The 12,296-nt window shown below is 44.4% G+C and overlaps 1 long non-coding RNA gene across 1 annotated transcript in view; it reads right to left on the reverse strand.

The window, feature by feature from the left end:
• Nucleotides 1-11,984, reverse strand: part of LOC109316135 — a 22,759-nt gene extending 10,775 nt beyond the window's left edge. Inside the window, exon 1 of the long non-coding RNA XR_002102722.1 lies at nucleotides 11,973-11,984. This is a non-coding gene — a long non-coding RNA (uncharacterized LOC109316135). The remainder of the gene's footprint in view (nucleotides 1-11,972) is intronic.
• Nucleotides 11,985-12,296: the final 312 nt, after the last annotated feature.

Genomic DNA, 12,296 nt, shown 5'->3' on the forward strand with positions numbered 1-12,296 from the left:
GTTGGATGAACATCTTGCCATGGCGGGGGGTTGGACTAGATGATCTACTCAGGTCCCTTCCGACCCTAGAAACTATGAAACTATGACCTGTGACAGTGTTAGGCTGTGACAAGGCAGGGACACAGGGACTTCCTTCTTACAGACTTCTAAAAAGAAATCTTCATTTTCTGTGCTGCTGGCTGCCTCACCTTCCCTGAAACTGTTCATTGTCTGCTACCACATCCTTTTAGAGTCCCCTGTTTGTAATGATTTTCAAGGCCTTATCTTGCCCTCTCCTAGAGCTTGCAAGCACCTTGAAGTAGGGACAGTGTGACAGGCATGGAGCCACAAGAAAAGACTTACCCCAACCGGGCGAGGAGTGCCCCGGAACAGAAGCTCAGTGAAATTGAAACTGTGGCAGGGAAAAACGCCATGTTAAAAGAAAAAGAGGAACAGGAACAGCAGAGCCAGGAGAAGCCAGAGCTGGCTCCCATGTTAGCAGGGGTGTGCTTTATGGCAGCGTGACGGTGCCAATTTGCTGGCTCCCTGAGACTGGGATAAAAGGCCTGGCAGAAGAGCAGCTCAGGGGACTGGAAGTGAGTTCCCCGACAGGCCCAGCCCCACTGAAGGGATGTGGTGGCTGCCCCAGGAAGAGGCCTTCAAAGATAAGCAGAGCCATACAAGGCTCAGTGACTTACCTGAAGGAACACTGTGGACTCCAGATATCTCCAGCCCAGTTTGGATCCAGCCAAAACCTGAAGGGACAAGGAGAGACAGATGTCTGAGCCGCGGCAAGTATAGAGCTGAGAGAGAGAAAGAGAGACGCCAGGGAGCAAGGTAACCCGAGGTTGGGAAGATGCTTAAGTGGGACTAAGTACAGTCAGGGAAAACTCGGACAAGATAACATCTGAATCCGACCAGGATATAGTCAGAGGACCAGAACACCAGAGTCTATACTGTACCAGATCTAGCAGACCAGAAACAACATCCTTGGTTGGTGTTAGGTGGAGTGTAGGGGAGATGGAGACCCAAGCAGTTAGATGGTTGGAAAGACTGAAGGAAGGCACCAGGAAGAGCAGGACAAACCATCTTCCTCCCAATTAAAATAATTTATTCCAGCCAGACATGGGAGACAAGACTCCCTGGGGAACCTTTCAAGATCTGACCCTGTAACAAGCTGTCTCTTTCTCAGGCAATGGCAAAACCAGAAAAGCCCATACGGACAAGATGCACAGGTGAATGGCATGGGAGACTACAGACAGGCAGTTTGGTCTGAACACATTTCTGATACACAGGTGATGTTTACATCCAGTGTTTCAGCAGTTCGATGTAATTGCCTACCATACTGTCCCTTGGAAGAGAACCCTGCTTTGTCTGCTTACCAAGCAATTGTTCTGTTCACATCTTGAAGCTGTGCAGTTAGAAGCTGCTGCTGCTGCTGCCATCTGGTCCCTATGCTCTTCCAGCTCGGAAGACATCCCAAAGATCAAACAGTCATTCTGGGCACGCCAAGGGCAGTGAATCTAATTTTAGTCTGTAGGACTCTGAGGTGGTGAAATGCTGAATTGAAAGTTCATCAGGCCTTTTGTGGGGTGGACTTTGAAAGGGCATCCTATCAGGAGGTGAAATGAGAGCCAGCAGCATTTCTGATGCACTGCACTCAATACACAGGGTAGGCAATGGAAAAACTTGTTATGGCTCAATTGCCTTCAGGTGGAAGGGAACCAGGATAAGGGAGTGAGATTAAAGTGAGTCAGAGGGAATCGATATTTAGCTGTCTTTCTGTCTCACATATGCTGGGATTCTTTCTCCAGCATCCATAGACAGGGTGCTTCTACATGTTTATTAATGTGTTTTTGCTACTGCGCATTAAATTTAATACCTCTGAAGTGAGGTACTAACTAAATGCACATTAAGCTGTCCTAATGCACAGTAGTGAAAGCACACACTTTTTAGTGATGCTTAATAATCTGTAGCCTAATTTTACTGTGGTTTAGCATATTAGTGGTGGTTTTTGCTGTAACGCTTTAATGTACAGTAAAATAGGCTACTGTGTATTAAAGCACACATGTAGATACACTCACAGTGTTACAGCCTAGATGGAAAAACACTTCTTTGCTCAAAAACTTATTTTGCAGCTGCAGGCTTCTGTCTTCCCCCTTTAGCTCAGGCAATATCTGCATACTACTAAAAAGCAGGAGCTTGCTTTATTCACACATTCACTTTTCTTTTCCTTGCTGGGACATGAAGAAGAATCCTCATGTCAACTTGTTTGCTGGGAATAAGAAGGATGAACAGGGAACAGGGTGTGCTGGTGGCCTGAACTTTCCTGGCTAATGTGCTTGAATTAATTTCCTCCCAACTCCAGGCAATATGATGTGGTGAGCCTTGTGCAAATTCTGCATAATTCCTCTGGAGAAGCTTCTGCTTTTTGAGTGGCGTTCCAGCAGTCCTGCATTTTTGCTTGTTGGGGTGATGCTGGTGACAAAAATTCCAGGTCTGAGACAACCAGGGAGCAAGTTTGGAGCCTGCTCTTATAGAAATGTGGCTGTCAACAGAGGATGCTCCCATTTACCTGTACAGGAACTGTCAGCACTTGTTCCTCAGGGTGCTGAGAAAGGTTGAACCATGCTGTGGGAGGGAGAATTGGTGTGATAAACAGGAGCATGTATGGGATTTTATCATAGTTTCCCTGTCTACTGGTGCATTTCCGAGAGTTGTGTTTAATTGTTATGAAATCTCTGGTTTCCTAGAGCCCTGGAAGGATGTTCCAATGGACCTCTACACCCAATGTGACCCCCTGGGGGACCTCTATGCTAGCATTCACCCTGTTTGCCACAGTCTCTCAAAAGCCTCTTTTGTGACCTAGACCAGCTGGACTTATACATAAGCTGGGCAGTCAAAACTGAAGAGGTGGCATGTCTAGAACTGATCACTGACTTCTGTTCGACCAGAAAATTTGCCTACATGACTGTGGGAATAGGATAGCAAGAGCTTTGTCAAGAGTGATGTAATAGTGAGCTGGTGAAACCAGACCTGTTAGTGACTTCTGCTACCAGCAAACTACTTTAAGACAAGTTTGGGCACCACTATGGCCCCTGCTTTAGCTTCTGTGACTGTAGTATAGACTAAGCTTTCCTCTTATTTGCTTGTAAGTACTACCATGGAATGGTGCGGGGGCTGGGGCACATGACTTCTGAGGAGAGGCTGAGGAACTTGACTTATTTAGTCTGCAGAAGAGAAGACTGAGGGGGGATTTGGTAGCAGCCTTCAACTACCTGAAGGGGGTTCCACAGGGGATAGAGTTAGACTTTTCTCAGTGGTGATAGATGACAGAACAAGGAGCAATGGTCTCAAGTTGCAGCAAGGGAAGGTTAGGTTGGATATTAGGAAATACTTTCTCACGAAAAGGGTGGTGAAGCCCTGGAACAAGTTACCAAGAGAGGTTGTAGAATCTCCATCTTGGGAGGTTTTTTAGGCCCAGCTTGATAAAGCCCTGGCTGGAATGATCTAGTTGGTGGATGGTCCTGCTTTGAGCAGGGAGTTGGACTACATGACCTCCTGAGGTCCCTTCCAACCCTAATTTTCTATGATTCATTCTGTGTTACTGTTGGCCAGGGACAAATACTTGTAGTCTGTGATTACTGCAGAAAGTTGTTGCTCCAGCAGAGCTCAGAAGCATTTAGCATGTGTCTTATCCCCTTTCCCATGGCACAGGGGAGCTGAAGAGCAGGAAGCCAAAATAAGACCCAACCCCAAATCCACAAAAGAAATTAATTCTGTTTGATTCATTAAGGACTTTGAAAGGTCCAAATATGCTTCTTCCATTCCCCGAGACTGACATAGCAACAGTCCCACAAAGCAATCACCTGACTTAATTGAACCAATTGGCCTGTAAAAGTCAAGAGAAAAAGAAGCCCAAAGCTAGTGCTCCTATTAGTAGAATGTTGCGGCCAAACAGTGATTCACCAACTAATCTTATTGTACACTGTGGTTGCAGCGCTTAGTAGCATAAATATCCCAGACAGCTTAGTTGTTTCTAAGGAAGTCTTAGGTGTAGCTAACTAACAGAACAAGTTTAATTGTATGTATCGTGCAAAGTGGTTATAAAGTAATTCCCAAGGTGTATTTCAGAGAGTGTGTACACACAAGATGCTTTCCTGTGCAGTAAACTAATTTGTATGGGTGTGTGAAGCAGGCCCTAATCAATTTGGATTTGGATTCAGCCAGAATCAGAGACAGTGATTCAATTCATTGATTTGGATCACTGTCCCTGATTCAGTTAGGCCGAATCTGAATCTGAAGATTCGATGCTGATTCAGAGAATCAGTGATTCAGACAGAGACACAGCTTTAAATGTTTTTTCTACATACCTTGAGGTACCAGCACGGCTTGTGAATGCTGTGATGCTGGGGTGGATGGAGTGTCCCACAGGACACCGGCCCTCCGCATGCTTGGTGGCAAACCTGGAAGTGGACCAGAGGTATTTCCGGTCCACTTCTAGGTGTGGAAGGGAGCATGCTGGGGGGGCCCCCCCACACACTCCCCCAGCTCAGTGATCAGTCACGGGGGGACCCCTGGTTTCCCCCTCCAGACCCAGGAGGCACCAGTTGCCAAGAGGGTGTGGGGAGGCCCCCAGCGCACTCCCTGGAGGACCCAGAAGTGGACTGGAAGTGCTTCTGGTCCACTTCTGGGTCTGCTGCCAAGCGTGCTTGGGAGCCCGCCACACTTCTGTGGGACACTCCATGCACCCCAGCATTGCAGCATTTACAAGCCACCTGCTACCTAGAGGTACGTAGAAAAAACAGTTAAAGCCATGTCTGTGTCTGAATCACCAAATCTTTGTGAAACTCTCCAAATCGATTTGGAGGGTTCTGATTTGATTTGGAGAGATTAAAGAGTCCTCTGATTTGATTCGGATTTGGAGATTTGGCCGCTGAATCTCTGCCGAATCAAATCAGGGACTGAAGCTTTGCACAGCCCTACTAATTTGCTGCACAATAAAACGGCATCATCTACAAGTGCATGGCAATTAGGGCACAGTAGAGTAATTTACTGCACTGCCAGATAGTCTTCTCAGATACAAGTGGTATTTGGCAGCACAGTAAATTACTATGCTTAAACGGACATGTAGACAGTGATATTGGGATTAGTTTACTCCAGCTCAGATGAAGACAGTTTATTCAGTTACATTAATTGTACATGTAAACACACCCAGATGCTATCACAATTCGTTCCTGGAGTGATATGATCAATTCCAGGTGCAATATTATGAATTAAAATCCTGCTAATCAATTTATGCATATATTCTAAACACCCACATTCACAAATTATAAGCTCCTACTACTGTTCAAAAAATTACTGTAAAAATATTTTTACAGCAATCCTATTGAATGATTCATATCATTACACACCTCTATAAATAAACCACTAGTGTTTCCCTTGCCCATAACTACTTGATTCACTTCAGTTACTAATTACAGTAGTTGTTATATAAACTTGAATCAGAGAATTTTTATATTCTCAAATGAAGGCAGTTTGATAAGCAACTGTGTTTCTGCCTCTCAGGAGGGAGATAACACAGTGGCTCAGTGCCTATTAAATGGGGTTCTTCACTGAGGATGGAATATGGGCTTGCTTCACAAAACCCCAGTGATTTGACTGTGTGTGGGGAAATCCAGGGAGAGCACACAATGAAATTCAAATTCCAATCCACACAAAGACTGCATGGTAGCTAATGCTTTTCTGCACACACAGGACAGAGGTTCAGGGCCACTGGGTCTATAGCTATATGCAGAGACGACCGTAGCAGGGTGCAGGGCCTGTGGCAAATCAGCCTGTGCAGGGCCCAGACGTGGCAGGATAGTGGCTGGCAAGTGGCCAGCAAGTGGCCAGACGCAAATCTGGCCTGGCTCTGCAGGGCCCCCCAAAGTGTGGGGCCTGGGGTAGTTGCCCCAATTTGCCCCCACCTAGGGACAGCCCTGGCTATACGGTATCAAAAACCCTACTACATTTGTATACTCTAAGCTCGTTCAGAGGCCTCCTCTGAACTACATGGCTCCTCCTATGTAGTTGCTCTAAATGTTTCCATTTGGGGTGAGGGTTATGATGAGTGAGAGGACTCTACAAAGCCTGCTACACTGGGTTGAGTTACAGCTTTGTTGTTTGCAGTGATTTCCTTTGAGTTTTGTTCCCAGATTGTCTTCGCCCCTCATTGATTTGTACCCTAACATTTGGCTAATGCTATGACCTGACTCACTCCATCAAATTTACTTTTCTAAATAATATTTGACACCTACATTTGTACTTATCTGCATTTATAAGGCACACTGTCAAGTCCTATACCAAACAGATGCACATGATTCATCTCAGTAATTCTGAAAAAAAACATACAATATGCTGATTTGTTACACTAAATACTGTTATCCTTAGTTAGCTCCTTGTGAAAGCCAAAGACTTTATTCTGAAGATACTTTTACGTGGAGAGAAAAGTAGAAGAACTTCATTTTAATGCTGATCACCTAATCTTCCAGTAAATCAAAACTAGAAATAAAATTGTCCTATTATACAGTTGCAAAGGCAGTTAATTCTATTTCCATCAGTTGTAGTGGTTAAAAATCTGCTTAATCATAGACATATGATGTCTAAGCAACAGGTTTCTGGGTAAGCACAGAAATACCAGTATGCACATAAGTATTAGCAAACATTCTGCTTAAATAGTGCCTCAAGACTGGCAGTTAGTAGCCAGTTTCCAAGAGGACTTGAGTGGTAAATACATATATGGTATCTTTAGAATGTGAGTGACACCTTATCTGCAAGAAAATGACCCCTGTCTGGAAGAAATGCCATATAAAGGTCAAAGTTTATCCTCTGACACATTGCATTTGTTGACTATGATGGCAGTGTCCCTGTTGAATTCCTGGGTCTGTATCTAATCTGGCTCAGCACTACTTACAGTTCTTCAGATAAAGTTTTGCGTGTGGACTTAACTAGCCAGGGACAGTTATAGACCTCTACGGAGGTATAACCCCCAGGTTTCTTGCAAGGAACAGACTATTCTTGAGATTGTTTTGTTCCTTTCACAGAGGGATATTTCTGTTGCTGTAAGCATGCCTGCTACTGCTCAGTAGGGTGCTTTAGGGCGAATTCTGTTAAATGATGGTGGGGTTCATTTCCTCTAAGATGCTAAACCTGTGAGTGGCCTTAAGACCCCACACAAAACCAGTGCTCACCAATACCAACTTTTTGCTGCATCTTCTCTCCCAAGGCCAAGAGGGCAGGTATTCTTTGAGGATGTTTTAAGGTACTCTGACAGCAGACCATTAGCTAGTGTATTTTTTTAGAGATCACATTAAATGTCAGCACTACCGGGTGCTAGAAATGACTCCAGCTGCTCTTCTGGATTTGTATTTGTACATTCTCTGGACCTTCTGATGTACTTAATCTAGAAACAAAGGGTTAATTAGTTTTAAGGCATGCACATGGGCCACACTGACATCCATGTGAGTTACTATGTTCCTGTTGACTAGAGGTGCTATGGAACAGCAGAGGTGATATGCTGCTGTACCTTGTACAAGGCTGTGGCTCTCTATTTAATTTGTTGAAGTTTAGATTGGTCGGAGTCACTAGAACTAAAAAGTGCAAGACAGTGAAAATTGCTGACTTGTCTTACTGAGTAATTGGGTAGTTACTGAGAACTACCCAAATCATGACTAACTCCACCTTGGGAACTAGGAACTAGGTAGAGGCCTTTTTCTTGTCCCAAAGGGCATAGTGGTGTCATCTGGGCACATACTCTTTGCTCTGTAGTGGCAAATCTTCTTCGCCATTAGGCGCTTGGCTCACCTCTGGTCTTGAGCTCTCCTGATGGCAGGCGCTAGGCTTACTACCAGTCTGTGGAGGCTGATTACAAGATTGATATGGAGGAGACTCTGGGTCTAACGGGGCTGATGTTTTATTACTGTGTGAAGCGTGGATCCATGTCTGGATTCCTTGACACTTTATTGCAGTGTTGGTGGTCAGGAGTACCTGGAATGGGCCTTTCCAGCGAGGTTCCAGCAATGACTTTCATTGATGGACTTTTACATGGACCCAATCTCCAGGCAGGATAGAATGGCACAGCTCATCTGGTACTTTGGGGAGAGCTGCCTGTACCTATGAATGAAAAGCCTTAACACACTTCATTAGTGCCTTACAATAGTCCAGAATAGTATCATTAAGTGAATGTATATCGCAAAAGTGGGAGGCAACAGGTGGTGAAGCGGGGAGCCTCATGGGTCTTCCCATTAGAATTTCATGTGGGCTAAGCCCAGTCTTTTGGTTGGCAGTAGATCTCATAAGGGCTATGGGAAGTACATCTGGCCATTTTAGGTGAGTCTCAGCACAAATTTTGGCCAGTTTATTTTTCAGAATGCCATTTTGGCGTTCCACTTGGCCGGATGCCTGTGGATGGTATGGGCAGTGAAAGTTCTGTTGGATCTGCAGGACTTTGCAGCTTTCTTTCATTATCTGTCCAGTAAATTGAGTTCCTCTATCAGAGTTTAGGGATAAAGGAATTTTGGAATAAAGTCTCTGAGCAACTTTTTGCTTACAGTGACGGTGTCAGCTTTTGCACATGAGTAGGATTCCACCCATCTAGAAAACACACATACAATAACAAGAACATATTGGTAAGAACAACATTTCTGCATTTGAATAAAATCTAATTGTAAATTTACAAACGGTCCCCAAGGTGAGGGATGTGCTGCCTTCTTTGTTTTTACAGACTTTCCCACATTATGGGCTTGGCAAATAGGACAGGTGTGGCAGTACTGTTGAGCCACAGATGGAAAAGATGGAGCAAACCAATCAAGCTTAACAGCTTCTATCATCCCCCCTTTGCTCGCATGTGCCATGCCATGGTGTATGCGAGCAAGATGAGGAAGAAGGGCCATTGGGGACAATGGGCGGCCGTCCGGGGAGCGCCACAAATGGTCAGGGTGTAACAAACACTCAGCCAGTCTCTATGTATGTTTCTCTGGTTCTGGAGCCTGATCTTGGAGGAGGGCTTGCCAATGGAGACTGGTCAGTTGGAATAGACAAAAACACAGGCATAGCCTGAGGAGTGGAAATAGCTGCAGCTTTGGCAGTGGAATCTGCTAGAGCATTTCCATGTGTAATCATTATAAGGTTTCTGGTGAGCTTGGCATTTAATAATAGCAACAGCAGAAGGGAATTGTAAAGCATTCAACAAGGCATTTATGTATGGACCATTACTAATCTTGGCACTTCTTGAAGTGAGGAAGCTTATTTGTTTTTAAAGTTGACTATAATTGTGTACAATACTAAAAGCATAGCGAGAATCAGTATAAATATTAACAGAGGGACCAGAGGCCAGAGTGCAAGCTCTGGTGAGGGCCACAAGGTCGGCAACTTGAGCTGAATACACATTAGGTAAGTGATGGCTTTCTATAACATCATATTGGGAACATACTGCATATCCTGCAACAAGGGAACTTTTTGAGTTTCTCTGACACGATCTATCAACATAGAATACTAGATATGGGTTTTGCAAGGGGTTGTCCTTTAGATCAGTGTGGGGCATTGATAGGTGAGCAGTAACAAACATGCAATCATGAGGTTCACCATCTGAAGGGATAGGTAACAGGGAAGCAGGGTTTAAAACAGGGCAGTTAGTTAGGGTGACATTTCCAGCAGAGAGAAGCAAGATTTCATACTAAATTAATCTAGCATTTGAAAGGTGTTGGGTTCTTGTTTTTAGTAAAAGGGCTGCTACAACATGTGGGACAGCAACAGTAAGGGGAGAATACAAGGGTGGAGGAAAGTTCAACAGTGATGGCAGCTGCAGCTACAGCATGGAGACATGGAGGAAATCTGGCTGCAGCTGGGTCAAGAGCAGAGCTATAATAAGCAATCGGATGGTGCTTGTCTCCATGTGTCTGAGTAAGTACAAGTGCAAACCTGTCTTTTTCATGACAAAAAAGAATAAAAGGTTAGTATAATTGGGAAGGCTTAAGGCAGGAGCTTGCGACAGAGCTTGTTTAACAGAGGCAAGAGCGGCTTCGATATCTGAAGTCTAGGGTAAACCTGTCCACAGCTCATTTATGAGGGTGGGGAAAGGGTAAACCTGTCCACTGGGTCATGAGGTTCCAGTTGCATTCAAGACTGCCCTTCTGGACAGCCTTGGAGCGGCTGAACCCAACCTTAGTCTCAGACCTGGTCAGTGGCTCGTATTTCTCAATTCATACTGTCGATTCACACAAGGGAATTTCTGCATTGAGGCATGAGGTTCAAGAGCATTTCTTTAGTCTCTGCCTTGGTCAACGCGTATTGTGGAAAACACTCACACTCTAAGAGTTTCTACCTTGCACACTTGCTTTTGAAGAGCACATAGAACAAATCTGTTGTCCTCAGGGCGGCTGCACAAGGTTTCCACTCCTGGCCTCAGACAGACCTCCTAGTTCTTTACAGAACTTAATTCAATTCACATGGGGAAATACTTTCACTGACAACAGCAACACAGAGTCTTTAACCTTAACTCTTTCTACTCACAGTTACTACTTACACAGTGGGTCTGACAGTTCTGACAGAAAAAAAATATTTTGGATAGGGTGAGCCTCAGGTGAATCAGGAAGACACAGAGACAGCCTCTCATTGAAAAGCCCCAGTAGAGATTTCAGAAGGTCTCTTACCTTGGTTTGGCACCAGGGCTTCAGTGAAGAGATGTTCATGTCCCAGCTGATCACTCCAGGCTTCTCTCTCCGAGTCATGGCGCCAAACTGTAGAAGAAATCAAACTTTGTATTGTAGATGAATCAGAACTGACAGAGCCAGCTTTTCTTTACTGAGGGCTGTACTGTGGTCGCAGGGAAGATTTCATACAGCAAGGGGAATCACCCACTTGACTGTTTCAAAGGAATCCTCCTCCTCCCTAAGTTTTCAAGCAGTTTTATACTTAAGACAGATAGAGATAAAAAAATATGACCTTAGAGAAACTAAACAAATTTACTTAATTAGACATCTGTGCACAAGGTAATAAGACATGCAAGAATTCTTATCTCCAAACATGTAACTGAAATAAGCAGTATCAGCACTTCTGGTCTCTGTCTGTTTTTCTAGTCAAGTAGGCCAGAAGCCTGACTAAATTTACTCCTACACCATGGCACAGAAGTATAGGAGTGGATATGGGGCTTCTGGCTTGCCCCTGGGCCCGTCCACAAATTGTGCCCCACCAGAGTCAGGAGGCACCAGTCATCCCTGAGGCCGTACCTCCTTCAGTGGTGGTCCTCTGACCACTTGCCTTTCCCCCAAGCACCTCTGCTCTATGAGTGTCAGCAGGCAGGTGCCAGCTGGAGAGCTTCCCTAGCATCCTAACCCTGTGTCCATGTCCTGTCCATCTGTCCCTCCCCACCCCGTGTGTTCTCTCTTCTCCTGTGGTAAGTACAGAAGATTTCTTCTCTGTTCTGGGACCTGTCCTGGCCCCTAAGCTTCTTCCATCACCGACCAGCTCTAGAGATATCCACCCAAATAAGCCATGGCCAGCCAGGCAACTCCAATCTTCAGACATTTCTACCTACTCAGAAACCGATAACTTCTAGAGGCCAAGGTCTTAATGTTAAACGCTTCTAATAGACATCAAATTAAATGCATTCAACATGATTTTATTCATAAGCTAAGTTACCACATCAGAAGCTACTTCAGTACATGATGATATATAAAGAGCTTTTCATCTTGAAAGTATTTTACAAAAAATAAAAATTTCTTATAATCTTTGCCAGGTAAATTCCATAAGGAAGCATTATCTCAGTTTTTCAGGTGAAAAATCTAGCAGTGATTCAGTGACCTGCTTAGAGGCCATGGAGCAAGTCAGTATTACAGCCAGGATAAGAACCTAGGATTTTGTGTCTCTTCAGTCCTGCCTAGATCACAACATAATTCTGTTTCTTAATGGGAGAGTCTTAAAGCAGCACACTAGACCATTTAGTTACCTCTGACTATCCCACAGCCTGTAAAAGTTCATGAAAAAACTGCCACTGCCTTAATTTGGCTTTGGATCCAAACTAAGCTGACATTGGATTTGGTTTGCATGCAACATCCAGTAAATCTTGAATAGCTAACATTATTAAAATATATTTATTTACGTAAAATAGCGGTGTTATAGAAAGTGATTGTGGCATCTCATTTGGTACTTGGAAACACTTAAAAACCTTAGTTTCTATGAGAGACCTGTTTCTAATAACTAGGGATCTTTCCAGAACCAGGAGGCAGGTGGCCAATTTCATGGGCAGATCACAGCACCACCCCCACCGCATTCTTCTG

The sequence above is a fragment of the Crocodylus porosus genome, unplaced genomic scaffold, assembly GCF_001723895.1.
Source record: "Crocodylus porosus isolate Cpor-Errol unplaced genomic scaffold, CroPor_comp1, whole genome shotgun sequence".
In the NCBI taxonomy this organism is placed as follows: domain Eukaryota; kingdom Metazoa; phylum Chordata; order Crocodylia; family Crocodylidae; genus Crocodylus; species Crocodylus porosus.